This window comes from Hibiscus syriacus, unplaced genomic scaffold, assembly GCF_006381635.1.
Source record: "Hibiscus syriacus cultivar Baekdansim isolate YM2019G1 unplaced genomic scaffold, ASM638163v2 tig00111097_pilon, whole genome shotgun sequence".
In the NCBI taxonomy this organism is placed as follows: Eukaryota; Viridiplantae; Streptophyta; class Magnoliopsida; order Malvales; family Malvaceae; genus Hibiscus; species Hibiscus syriacus.
Genome location: NW_024062982.1, coordinates 669168 through 684146, shown reverse-complemented (window position 1 = coordinate 684146; position 14979 = coordinate 669168).

Sequence of the window (14979 nt, the reverse complement as noted above, 5' to 3'; positions counted from 1 at the left end):
AACCCGTATCCGACCCGGATACGAGTCCGAAGTGTCACATTGACTTTTCAAACATTTATTCGTATAAAATAGTGAGTAATTTAAAACTTTGATAACATTTAACTTATTCAAAACGTTTACAAAATATATCAGAGTTCATACAATTTATATCTTTAGACTACATGCCAACTACACTCTATATACAATACATATATTTTCTGATCTGACATTTAGTAAGGAGAATTGACATGTCTTGCTCCGCATTACTCCTTACTCTTCTCGAAACCTACGTGTGAAACAATCACACGCTAAGTCGTTGACTTAGTGAGGCATATAAAACATATAATATTTCATATAACATAAATCATACATAAACATATACCATCATTATCATTAAGAAACACACATAACATCATATGGTTCATGTAACACATTTCAAACCACTTACCTTTGATAACCATTTATAAACCCATCGTATACATATCACATTCAGTATGCTTGTTTAATCACTTTATTAGCCCATGTACACTAGTGAGAACTTAAGGTATGTGAGTACATTGAGGTTGTGCACACATATGTTGTCACCACAGCTCGATCAATGTCCCGAAAGACCAGTCTATAGATTTCGAAGAACCCAGGTAATCAGTCCATATGTCCCGAAAAACATAGGTAAACAGTCCATACGTCCCGAAGAACATAGGTAAACAGTCCATATGTCCCGAAGAACATAGGTAAACCCTCGACCCTTGGCATGCCAACTATACCCTAGCTCTCATATCACCTAACATGGGCATTATCATTTAACAGTTCACATTACTTGTCATTTCTCTTCTGTCACATACCACATGTATGTGTAACCATGTATTCCATATCATATCACATGTTCATATAAGCTCATAGCTTCTTTCACATATACATGTAATCACTTAGTCTATTTTCATGTAATTCTTTTCACTTCTCATATGATTTTATTTTCATATCTCACATAGCTCATATATCTCATAGTTCTTTCACATAGCTCACTATCATATTTTCATATCATATATCTTATAATAGATTCTTATATCATTATTTGTTTCCTTTCTACCTATTCATAATCACATAACATATACAAAGCATATCATTATCTTTAGTCATGCATACATACAATCAATGTAATACAGATAATCACATATAATTATAACAACACATAATAATGTCCATGACTTCATGCATATTACTCTAGGAAATAGACTCATCGCAAGTCTTATTTCCATTAAACACTACATATCACTAGTATGCACTCACCTTAGTCTCACTAGTCAATTCCAATCTCTTATCTTTCCCTTGATCGATCTTACTTGTCAAATGTTCCGGAATTGCTTTACGCGCTGAATCTACATAAATGTACATTTTGAGGCAATCATTAGATACCTACACCTTGTAATTGGATACTAGCAACTTAAACGAACTTATTAAACCAATATTCACATTTTTCCTTTAGGGGGAATCGGTTCCCTCCTGTGGGAGTATCGATTCCCTCATGACATTCTGGAAATTTTTTGTTCGTTTGAAGGGGTATCGGTTCCCCTTGAATGGGTACCGATTCCCCTTGCCCAGAAATCATATTTTTAGCTCGAAATTCACTTCATTTCAGCTTAAACCTTCATACTTCACTCCCTTTAATATTCCTAACTTTCATACACATACTTAAATTCATTTATACTCCATAATCACTTCTTTAAACTCAAAATTCTATCATTTACATGGCATTCAAGAATCACACTAAATTTTCAATGTGTTCTAATTCCAATTCTAACACTTCATACTTCTTAATTTAACCCTTGACAAGTCAAATTAAACTTCAAAATCTATTAACTCCTATTTCAAAAATTCACTTAAAACTCATTTTTCTTAATTTCTCATAACTTGTTAATCTTTGAGTTTTAAGCCACCTAAAGCTTTCCTTAATCTTTCTTAACATCCCAAGAATCAAAACAATCTTTAAAACGAAAGAATTAACCAACTGAAGACCCACTTACCTTATACAAGGCTTCACGGTGGAGAGGAGGAAGAAGAAGACTGAAGAATACTCTGGAGAAATTATCTCCTTTCCCACGTTTTTATATCCCTTAAAAGAGAATAAAAATCTTCTCTTAGAAAAGACCATAATACCCTTGTTATTTCCAAACTTTACCATTAAATCCAACATCAACTTTCTTCAATTAAATCCATGAACTTTTAACTTATTTCGAAATCGAGCACATAGTTTTTAAAATTTGCAATTTAGTCACTGACCCTGATTTAGGATGTTACAAATCTCCCCTCTTTTAAAGAAAATTCGTCCTCGAATTTTCGCTGCACACAATTATAAGAACATGTCTACTAATGTTCTCATGTTGTTTCCTTTACTTAATTTTTCTTTCCCTTAGTTCTTCAACTACCCTTTTTTTTATATACCCTTATCATGTCACTTATCATATAACCAATATCATCAGTTCTTATCAATCAAAATCATTAATCAATCAAATTCCTTATCAATCTTTAATTACCTTGCAGTAATAACGAACTTTTATTCCATCAACGCTTAATTACTTCTTAAATTTCCTTAATACATATAAATTATTCTTTATTCCTCTGACTAAATCTCCTTGACCAAGAAAACATAACCTTTATCACATCTGATTCTTTAAACTTTTTCCTTTCATTTCCTTATTCCATTATTCCTTTATTCATTCAAAAATCAAAATCTCCTTATACACAAATCATATATATTTTCTTTCATGCTCACATACTCTTTTTTTCTCACTTATGCTCATCTCTGATTACTAATCTTTATCATCTCTTCATAACTTTGATAATCAACACTCCTTGCACATACCTTATTCTTCATGAAGTCCTTATTCAAATCATAATACACACATACTTGACTTCCTTCAACATATTAATCCTTTACTCTTTCCATCGAACTAACTCAGCATTAATTTATTTGACTCATTCAACTCACATTCTTACTCATTCACAATGCAATTCCTAGGTTCAAACTCAGGCATTACAATTTCCTTTATCTTATAAATCAATCATCAATGCACTATATCACTTGATCCTTTTTAAATATTCTACTTTACCTATTTTCTAGCAGAACTTTTAATCCAATCCATTACTTTCCCTTTTGACTTAACTTCATATTCATTCTTAACTCCTTATTTAATCTTCCAGTACCAGACTCTACTATTCAAGCGTATCTGTCTTTCATCAAGTTTTGATCCTTTTCTATGGAATACAACTAATTCAAACCGAGTCTGTAATTGACAATCATAATCTATGTCTCTCTTCGATAATGTCGATTTTTATGAGATACGAATTCTCTTAATTCTTCTGAGATCTCTCTAGATCTTTAATACAATTCATCACTTCTTGAAAAGAACAATTTTAACATCAATAATATTCTTTTCGTCTAGACACAAACCCTCCATACCTCACTTACATACATCATTTTTTTCATCAAATAACTTAACAACAATTTCTTCGACTTATCAAACTACATTCATATCCCTACACGTTACGATTCCTCTGTTTTCAAACTCAAGCATTCTAACTTTCTCTGTCTTATAAACTGATTGCTGATATATATTGATTCTTAAACTTTTCTATTACTTTATAAATTTCCTTAACCATACGAATCCTTATCTCCTTCACTACATCACAATTACATGATCGAGATACACAACTATATCCATATCCATTTTATATTCGGTTAACTTATCCTAACAATATCTTCAAATCTTTTAACTCCAATACACTTTTCGTCACATAATCTGGTTAGTCAACGCTAACTCTTTTCATCTAGAATGCAAACCCTTATAATATCCACATTTTGCTTATACCCAATATTATCTCTTTGTTTCAAATTCATCACACTAATTGCATTTATCTTATAAACTGGTCACTGATTCACTTATTCTTGAACTCTTCTACAATTCTAGCCACATACTTAGATCTTTTAACTTTCTTATGGTGACACTTTCATTCACCATATTTTATCTTATCTACGTAGTAACGAAACTTCTCAATTTAATTTCTCATCTTTGGAGAAATTAACACCTTCTAGCATTATCTTCATATCATTTATCTAAAGGTCTGTAACAACAGAACCTTTCTCAAATTCACCATTGAACTCGGGTGCACTTAACTCTATTCGATACATTCATTCTATGAGTTAACAAAGTATACAATTTAAAACACATCGGAATATCATTCAACATCATGAATCATTCTCTAATCTTATACAGGCATTCCCTGAGGTTTTCGCTCTTCTCCCTGCCTGGCCAGGGCAGGTGAATGCTATTACCTTCAGGTCTATCGCCTTGTGCTTCACTTTGGAAGCTTTCATATATTCATATACTCATATCCTTACTTTTATCACATATCACTTTTATCACATATCACGTGTGCATATGATCATCCAATTCATATCATATAACGTATGTCATCTGTATATATTCACATATCATCTATCATATTATATAAACATATATATATATCTCATAACTCATTCTCAGTATTCACTTATCTTATATAACATAAAAATTTAACTCTATTAACAAGACATCACACTCCTTACCCTATCAGATCAGAATTTTTTTTTTCACTTTGTGTTGGCATGTACACTTTTTAAAACACTTTCGACTTCGTTTTTAGCCTAGAATCGGCTAAACCGTAGCTCTGATACCATTAAATGTAACACCCTCAACCCGTATCCGACCCGGATACGAGTCCGAAGTGTCACATTGACTTTTCAAACATTTATTCGTATAAAATAGTGAGTAATTTAAAACTTTGATAACATTTAACTTATTCAAAACGTTTACAAAATATATCATAGTTCATACAATTTATATCTTTAGACTACATGTCAACTACACTCTATATACAGTACATATATTTTCTGATCTGACATTTAGTAAGGAGAACTGACCTGTCTTGCTCCGCATTACTCTTTGCTCTTCTCGAAACCTACGTGTGAAATAATTACACGCTAAGTCGTTGACTTAGTGAGGCATAAAACATATAATTTCATAACATAAATCTACATAAACATATACCATCATTATCATTAAGAAACACACATAACATCATATGGTTCATGTAACACATTTCAAACCACTTACCTTTGAACCATTTATAAACCCATCGTATATATCACATTCAATATGCTTGTTTAATCTTATTAGCCCATGTACACTAGTGAGAACTTAAGGTATGTAAGTACATTGAGGTTGTGCACACATATGCTGTCACCACAACTCGATCAATGTCCCGAAGGACTAGTCCATAGATTCCGAAGAACCTAGGTAATCAGTTCATATGTCCCGAAGAACATAGGTAAACAATCCATATGTCCCGAAGAACATAGGTAAACCCTCGACCCTTGGCATGCCAGCTATACCCTAGCTCTCATATCACCTAACATGGGCATTATCATTTAACAGTTCACATTACTTGTCATTTCTCTTCTGTCACATACCACATGTATGTGTAACCATGTATTCCATATCATATCACATGTTCATATAAGCTCATAGCTTCTTTCACATATACATGTAATCACTTAGTCTATTTTCATGTAATTCTTTTCACTTCTCATATGATTTATTTTCATAGCTCACATAGCTCATATCTCATAGTTCTTTCACATAGCTCACTATCATATTTCATCATATATCTTATAATAGATTCTTATATCATCATTTGTTTCCTTTCTACCTATTCATAATCACATAACATATACAAAGCATATCATTATCTTTAGTCATGCATACATACAATCAATGTAATACAGATAATCACATATAATTATAACAACACATAATAATGTCCATGACTTCATGCATATTACTCTAGGAAATAGACTCATCGCAAGTCTTATTTCCATTAAACACTACATATCACTAGTATGCACTCACCTTGGTCTCACTAGTCAATTCCAATCTCTTATCTTTCCCTTGATCGATCTTACTTGTCAAATGTTCCGGAATTGCTTTACTTGCAGAATCTACATAAATGTACATTTTGAGGCAATCATTAGATACCTACACTTTGTAATTGGATATTAGCAACTTAAACGAACTTATTAAACCAATATTCACATTTTCCTTTAGGGGGAATCGTTCTCCTGTGGGGGTATCGATTCCCTCATGACATTCTGGAAATTTTTGTTCGTTTGAAGGGTATCGGTTCCCCTTGAATGGGTACCGATTCCCCTTGCCCAGAAATCATATTTTTAGCTCGAAATTCACTTCATTTCAGCTTAAACCTTCATACTTCACTCCCTTTAATATTCCTAACTTTCATACACATACTTAAACTCATTTATACTTCATAATCACTTCTTTAAACTCAAATTCTATCATTTACATGGCATTCAAGAATCACACTAAATTTTCAATGTGTTCTAATTCCAATTCTAACACTTCATACTTCTTAATTTAACCCTTGACAAGTCAAATTAAACTTCAAAATCTATTAACTCTTATTTCAAAAATTCACTTAAAAACTCATTTTTCTTAATTTCTCATAACTTGCTAATTTGAGTTTAAGCCACCTAAAGCTTTCCTTAATCTTTCTTAACATCCCAAGAATCAAAACAAGCTTTAAAACGAAAGAATTAACCAACTGAAGACCCACTTTTCTTAACATCCCAAGAATCAAAACAAGCTTTAAACGAAAGAATTAACCAACTGAAGACCCACTTACCTTATACAAGGCTTCACGTTTTAAAATTGCAATTTAGTCACGACCTGATTTAGGATGTTACAAAAAATATTGCTCTTGATTCATAAAATGGGCAGCATCTTTAACCTTTGAATATGTTTTTTACAGCCCATGTCTTGGGCTGTATTGAGGAATCCCAAGATTCGAACCTAGGATCTCCTTCCTTAGGTCCAGTCGCAAGTAGATGACTTATTTGCCTCTACCTTTTAGGAACGTGCGAACAACTTGAGATCATTTGAGGTAATTTTCCCATTCAACCTATAGGCGGCCTGTATATTCTGCAAGTCACCTACAGAATTGGAATAAACTCCCTTCACTCATATTGCCTCCTGGACAGTTTCAATCCTGCTAGTATTGGCCACTTCGACCATCTTTTTTTTCCGGATAACAATGTACGCACTCAAGGAAGGATCAACTAAAGGGAAAGGGTTGCAAAACGATCTTAACAGGACCCAAAAATGAGCTTAAAGGGATATGATACCACGTTAAAAATAATGAAATTCTGTATAAAACTCATGTATTTCTGCTGTAGGTAGTGTTACATATTTATACAAGTAGCAGCCTTAACTTAGGAAACTCTTAAGGTAGGAAAGTAGCTAATTCTAAGGAATACACAATCCCTTAAAGTTAGGGATTACAACTACTAAGGAATATTTACAGAATCCTATCTTAATTACTCATAATATTCCTAATTTAGGAATCTATTTTCTGACATACTCATTGTAATAGACCTGAAGTAGATGGTAGTAAGTCAAATAGAATGTTATGGAATAATAAAATTAAATTCTGCAATATTGGAAATAGATTGGGTGCATAATATGTATAAAATGAGAGTGGAGCAGAAGATGTTTGTCAAATGCTTGAAATGTAGAAATTAGAAGTATCACAGTAAGCATTAAAATTAGACTGATGTATCATTTAGAAGCCTCCTTTTTCCCTAATCTATTATGAATCTTAACTTTACATGTCAGCTCCCCCGTTTCTTGTTTTAAATCAGTTCCATGCCATTCACTTTTCATGAGTATAGCAATTAGTTGATTATGTTTAACTTAGGTTTATCACTGACAATTTCTGTTGTTTCTGTGTCCAGATTCCACCAATGTGTTGCAGGTGGGAAGTTCCTCTTCCTAATATGATAAAAAATGTTTATCATCTTCGCCTAAGAAGGGTACTGACCCTCGCTTTGTCAAACTGGAGCCGGTTTTTCAAGTGCTCAAAGTTGATATGTGGTGATATACAAAGGTAATTGGAAATCTATAATTTTCCCTATTAAACTATTCTATAGATATGTCTCTGTGCACTACTTCTCTAACATTACAGTTATTTAGAATTTTTAAAACATGTGGAAACAAAAGATTTATTATGATGCTAAATAGGTTGTTTTTTGGCATGCGTACAAAGAAAATTGGGGGGGGGGGGGAGGGTTGTGGGAATGTGATCTATTAACCAGCATGGATACCTATTTAGACACAGGCAATTATAACGCAATATGCACTGCAGCATGGCTTGGTGCTCTGTATCTGCATTACCCATTCCCATTGACTATTATAGAATCCTCTGCATGTGGTATACAGGAGATTTTTTCTGTTAGAAAAGGAAAACTAAAGATCAAGATTTTTCATAAACTGCTGTTGTATATTCTACTTCTCAGACTTTATTGTTAGACTAATATTTATTAGAGATTCCTTGATCATATGGAGAACATTGTAAATAAAATAAGAAGTATTCACTTTACAACCTTGTTTTGAATTTCGATTCTACTTCATTTATCACTAATTCAGAAGCGCCTATCTATGTACAGCATCCCTCAAACAGTTGAGTGGTCACGGTACCTCCACATGATACTTACTAGCTGGATGCCATGATGGAATGGTATAAACTATAACGTTAGTTTTTGTTTTATAATTTTTCTTATAAATAATTTCACTTGTATATTAGTTTTGACTCTTTAGAGAATCAATATCATGCCTTTGAATAAAAGGGCATTAGAACTTTTCTAATTTGTTTACAAATTTTCTGTATAATCAATATAACTTTTCCCGGGAATATTTGTAAAATAAGTTTCTCCTGCCTTATATGTCAGTAGAACATTTGCTGGTTTGTTTAAATATTTCCTATATTACCACTTCAATGACTAAGATTATCATTTACAAGTAATTTGGATTCTCTGGCATCAAAACTAACGTAGTTAACATCAGGTGGCTTGTGGAAATTCTCTGCAAGTGGTTCACCTAAAATTAATGGTAATACATTAGTAAAAGAATTTGGTTATTGATGTGGTTTTAATAAATGCTTTGATTATTGGCATCGAAGCACTATTGAATTTATTCTGCACTTTGTAATTATGCATGCAGATACGAGACCTCTGCTTGTTTTAGTGCATACAGTTCCAATTAGATCAGTTGCATGGGCCCCATCAAGGTCAGTGATGTCTGCTCTGTTCCTTTGTGGAACATTTGATATAGCTATGTATGTAGTAATACCTCTTCTGTTTTTAAACAATATCTTCTGGGAATTTGGTGGCTAAAATGCAAAAGGCGTGACCTTTTGTAGATATTGTACCTATATTTTTTTTTTCTTCAAGTTTCAAAGGTTATGGGCTATCTGTCCTCTGTTGGGACTATTGCAGTAGTGCTGATGAATTGGAACTACTTTATTAACCAGTTATTTTGTCAGACAACCAGATTAAGCTCCTTCCATTAAGAAAACTGAAAATTATATGGATCTAGTTAGAATTATTGTTGACCTACTCAACCAACTTGTATGTTTGATACTATGATGCTTGCCGACTGTTGTAAATAAAATTCTATTGTTGAATTTCAGTGATATGGAGAGCTCTAATGTTATTCTTACCGCTGGACATGGAGGTCTTAAGTTTTGGACATACGGCAACCTTGATACCATGTTCTGGTTAAGTTTAATCGCTTTGTATCTCAGTATCTTTGACTTTTACTTGTCATGCACTCATGTTCCCTATGCATTCATCTTAGTTGCAGATGCTTGGTGGCTTTATTCTGTTCTTAAGATTGAACTCTTTGACTGTATAGTTCTAAAGTTTAATTAAACTTTAAAATCTTCTTAGAGATGTCATACTGCATGACATATCAATACTGTAGACTGAGTTTTAATTTACTATTATGTAGTTCATTTTCTTTAGGATTCTTTCCAAGTGCCATGAAATTTCATGATTTATTGAAGCTTACAGAGACATAGGAGGTTCAGCTGAAGTTACAGTGTTTATCGACGGAGAAGTCAAAACTTTTTTTTGTTTTTCTTGGTACCAGTGAATGGAGTTTGCTCGATTCTCTTCAGTTTTTCTTGAAATTCATTTTTACCTTCACTTGTAAATCACCACAAATTAGAGTTTTAGCTATTGTTGGTTGTATGATAAAGGAACTTGCATGTCTAGTGTTGTCAAGGGTTTGAGGCGCTTTTGTTGTCTGCTGCTAAGGCACGTGCCTTGCCAACAGTGGGCATTTGTATTGCATTTTATGCATATTTAGTTGAAGTAATTGGCAATTAGGATGAAAAATTGTGCACATCCATTTAATGCTTAACTTGCTCTATACACGAGTATTTGATTTTCTTTTGTTGCTGGCTTAAGTGGGAACATGTAATTTTTGCATAATCATGAGTTTAAGTTCAGTTGGAACCAGAGTGATTTCCTGTTTCCCTTTTATGTTCTGAATTATTGGAAGTTTGAACTTAATACTTCTAAAAGAATTGAAACTCTCTAGGATTTCATCTAGGACACATTTGCATACGTTAACTGTTCCATTGTTTTTAAGGGGGTGGACCTGAATTGTGGGTTCCTTTCAACTAAAAGCATTCGGAATGTGTTCTCTCAGTATGTTGTGTTGTGCATGTATATATATATATATATATATATATGTTGTATGGAGCATTTATCTCTAAGAATTTAACCTGTTCAAGATGCTATGGTAGCATGATTACATGTTCCTTAAAAGCTCTTGTTTGACAGGTGTTTGCAGTGATCCATTCCTTCCGTTGTGGGACGTCCATCCGGCACCAAAGTTCATGTACAGTGTGGATTGGCCACTAGAACCAAGGTAGGCTGTACACGACGGCTTTCCTACTGTTTTCATTGGAATTGATGGTCTTCTCTTCGACTAGAATTGAGGCAACCTTTCATGTCTGTAGATGTGTTATGATATCCTTTGACGATGGAACAATGAGATTTCTCAGCTTAGTACATGCAGCATGTGACGTTCCTGTCACTGGAAAACCTTATGGGGGGGACCAAGCAACAAGGACTGCACCTTTATAATTGTTCATCCTTTGCCATCTGGAGTGTACAAGTGTTGCGGTTAACAGGTATGCTAGGGAGTGATTTTCCTATATGATTAACTTTTGCTTTTATTATAATAAAATTTGCAGTGGACCTAATATGCCAGTAAGGGGGGAAATCTAGGCATGCGGAAATTGGAAAACCTTTTAAAGAATAAGATATGCTAAAAAAAGATCATATATGGTTAATACTGTTTGACTAGAAAACCTTTAGTCATTATGGTAAGGTGATTAAGGTGTTTATTCCATTTGTTAATAGGAGACCTCATTACAAGGATAGTACGTTTGCCTTTGTGCATTTTGCTAGCAAAGATGATATGCATCTAGCAATTGAAAAGATGAACAACGCATCGGTCGATGGAAGGAGAGTATTGGTGTCGATTGCCAAATATCAGAAGAAAAGTATACCGAGGAGTCTCAAACGTACTAGTGGGGCGAGGTCTACCGATGCTGGTGTAGATGGGTTGGTCAGGGAACTACCATCATCTCAAGCGGCAGGTTCTGGAAAGAAGGAGATGATGAATAAGTTTCGCAATGGAAGGTCATACAAGGAGATGGTTGTGGGTGCAAAAGAAGTTGAGGGCCAGAAAGCGGGGAGTTCTGGAGCTAAGAAGGAGATGAAGAAGAAGTTGGAAGTCTTTATTCCAATGGAGGATAGATCATGGCTGAGATCGTCGTTAACTGGTATTTGTAAGCCATTATTCGAAGTTGAGTTTGTGCAGAGGGCGCTAAGGACTGAGGGAATCAATGTAAAAGTGATTCAATGGGGTTATGCAAAAAAAGCTTGTCTGGTAGTTTTCCAGACTGCTGAGGAGAAAGTCGCAACGATGGAAAACAAATGGGAGATCTTGTCCTTCTGGTTCGAGAGGTTGGAGCACGTTATGGAAGAAGAGGGTGTGCCATTGTCTTATTGTGCAGTTTTCTATGATTGGAGTTCCTCTTAATTGTTGGTCAGTTCCTTTCTTCACAAGCTTGGCGTCGAGATGGGGCAAGCTAGTCAAGATACAGGAACAAACTGCTAACAGAGTGGATTGTAGAGTAGCGTATATGTTATTGAGGGTTGAAAGTCCCTTTGATATTCCTCCCCATGTCATTATAAATACGTATGGAAGGTCATTCATGATTAAGATTAAGGTGGAAGGTAGTGATGAGTTTTTTCCGGAGTTAGAGGATATGGCTGAAGATGACGGAACAGTGGCTTCTCGGGAGGGGTTTTCGCCGGTCTGGAGCCAGAAGGATGTTCAGCAGGGAAAGGATGAGCAGTGGGGAGATCAGACAGTGTCAGACTCTCAGGACAGGGTGGAAGCATGGGTACGGGGAGATGAAAAAGGGGTTGATACGGTTACCGATGGAAATTTGAATTTAATTGAAGGGACAAAACAATTGTGGGCTGATGACTTTTGTTCTGCGGAGGTAGCAGAAGTTGGTGATGGTACCAGTCAACAGAGATTGTCAGAGGATTTTAATGAAGAAAGAGAAAATGAAAGATCTGTGGAAGGAGTCAACTTGGGCCAGGAGAAGGGTGTACAAGATAATGGGCTTAATACCAGCTTGGTCAGAAGTCAAACAAATGGGCCTGTTCAAGGGTTATTAAGGTCGAATACTGTTCGTATCCAATCTGCAGAAATGGCAATTGGTGAGCAATCTGCGGTTAACTTGAAGAATCGGATTATGTCACCGGTGAGGCGTCGGCATTCTGGGAGAAGTGCGTCAGTAAGTAAAATTGAAAGAGGCTTTTATAAGAATGTTTATTCTAGGAGGTGGGAAGTTAAGAGTTGCAATGGCAAGGACTTAGCTTCCTTTGCAGAGAAGGAGAATGAGGGGGTGGCAGAGGCTTTGGAGTGTTGGAATGTGTCCAAATTGTTGGGGGTGAAATTTAAAGAAGGAGAGGAAGCGTTTATGGCTAAGATGGCTAAGATGGTTCCGTTGGTGAATGAAAGTAATTCGAAGGAGCGTCAGTAGTTGTAGCTGAGTTGAAAGGTTATGATATACTATTGATGGTTGAGTGGTCGATGATGTCTTGGAATGTTAGGGGTTTGGGTAGGAGAGTGAAAGCTCGAGCTATTAGGAGGTTTGTGGATGATAAAAAACCTACAATTCTATTTTTGCAAGAGTCCAAATTGGAGGTTGTCAACCATGTGTTAGTGAGGAAAATGGGGGGGAAATTACTTACTGGATCGGCTGTAGCCCCTTCCATAGGTTCTGCTGGTGGATTAATAACATTGTGGAATCAGAAGGAATTTGTGATGGAAGATGTAGCCTTGTATAGCAGATTTGTAGCTTTAAAAGGAACTATGGTGGGACTCCCAGGAAGCTGCTGTTTCATTAATGTGTATGGCCCTAGTCTGGACGCAGAGAAAGAGGCATTTTTCAGGGAACTATTATCCTTTTTGGATAATGTGGAATGTCCATTATGCGTAGGAGGAGATTTCAATGTAGTTTTGTCACAGGAGGAGAAAGAAGGAGGAGTTGTGAATTCGGTGACTATGAATATTTTCAGGGACTTTGTGAGTAACGCTAATATGCTAGATCTGCCTTTGTCGGGAGGCCGGTTTACTTGGTGTAATAATAGGGAACTTCCTACGTTTGAGAGGTTGGACCGTTTTTTGGTGGATCATAGATTAGTCAGCTTGTTCCCGAAGCTAAGTCAGTCACTACAGGCAAGGTCAGTCTCTGATCATAATATTGTGCTGCTGGAGAACAAGGATTGCAATTGGGGTCGGAAGCCGTTTAGGTTGTTTAACTATGTTATGGAGGAGGAGGGCTTTACCGAGATGATGGGTAAGGAGCTGGGTATTATTTGCAAAGAGGAAAAGGGGAAGTCCATGTCTATGGTGTTTAGGAGGGTGAAGGGCGTGATAATGAGATGGTCTGGGAGGGGTTATTTCGAATTGCCTGGAAAAATTAAAAAGTTGGAGGGAAGAATTCATGAAATGGAGTTGGATATGCAACAAGGCCTTTCCACGGTGACAATGAGGTCAATAATTGAAGCAAAGAGGGAGTTATGGGACCTTCAGAAGAAAGAGGAATCGATTTGGTTTCAAAAATCGAGACTGAAATGGAGATTGGAGGGTGATAAGAACACAAGATTCTTTCACCAAACTGCTTCAGTTAGAGGGAGAAACAATGGTATTAAGTCACTTTTGGTGGGGAATGAAGTCATAGAAGATCCTATCTCAATTAGAAATTCTGTAGTGGAGTTTTTCAATGGTCTGTTTTCCCAGGAAAATTCGTTGGAGGCTGAGGATATAAATCTGGAATTTCGAAGATTATCGGAAGAGCAGAGGATAGCACTTGAAAAGCCATTTTCGGAAGAAGAAGTTTGGAGAGCAATTGCTGATTCGGATAGTAACAAAGCTCCTGGCCCGGATGGCTTGAATTTAGGCTTTTTCAAGAAATTCTGGCCTAGTTTGAAAGAGGGTATTATGCTGTTTTTTAGGGATTTTTTCGAGGGGAAGGAGTGGGATCCAGAGGTGAATCATTCTTTTATTTCGCTTATTCCTAAGAAGATCAACCCGGAGGGGATGGGGGATTTTAGGCCAATCAGCCTTGTGGGAGGGCTATATAAGATTTTGTCAAAGGTCTTGGCTAGGAGGTTCAGTTTATGCATTAATGACATTATTAGTCCGTCCCAATTTGCTTTTATCCGAGGGAGGAGCATTCTGGACTGCTCATTCATAGCGAATGAAGGGATCGACTTTTGGAGGAAGAAAGGGTTGAAGGGGGTGTTTTTTAAGATGGATTTTAAGAGAGCGTATGATTCCGTTGACTGGGGGATTTTGCTGAAAATTTTGGGTAAAATGGGGTTTGGCGAAAAATGGCGTTCTTGGATGCTTCAGTGTATGTCAACTGCTTCAGTTTCTGTTTTACTGAATGGGACTCCTACTGAGAAAATTCAAACAAAAAGAGGTCTTAGACAGGGATGTTCGTTATCACCCT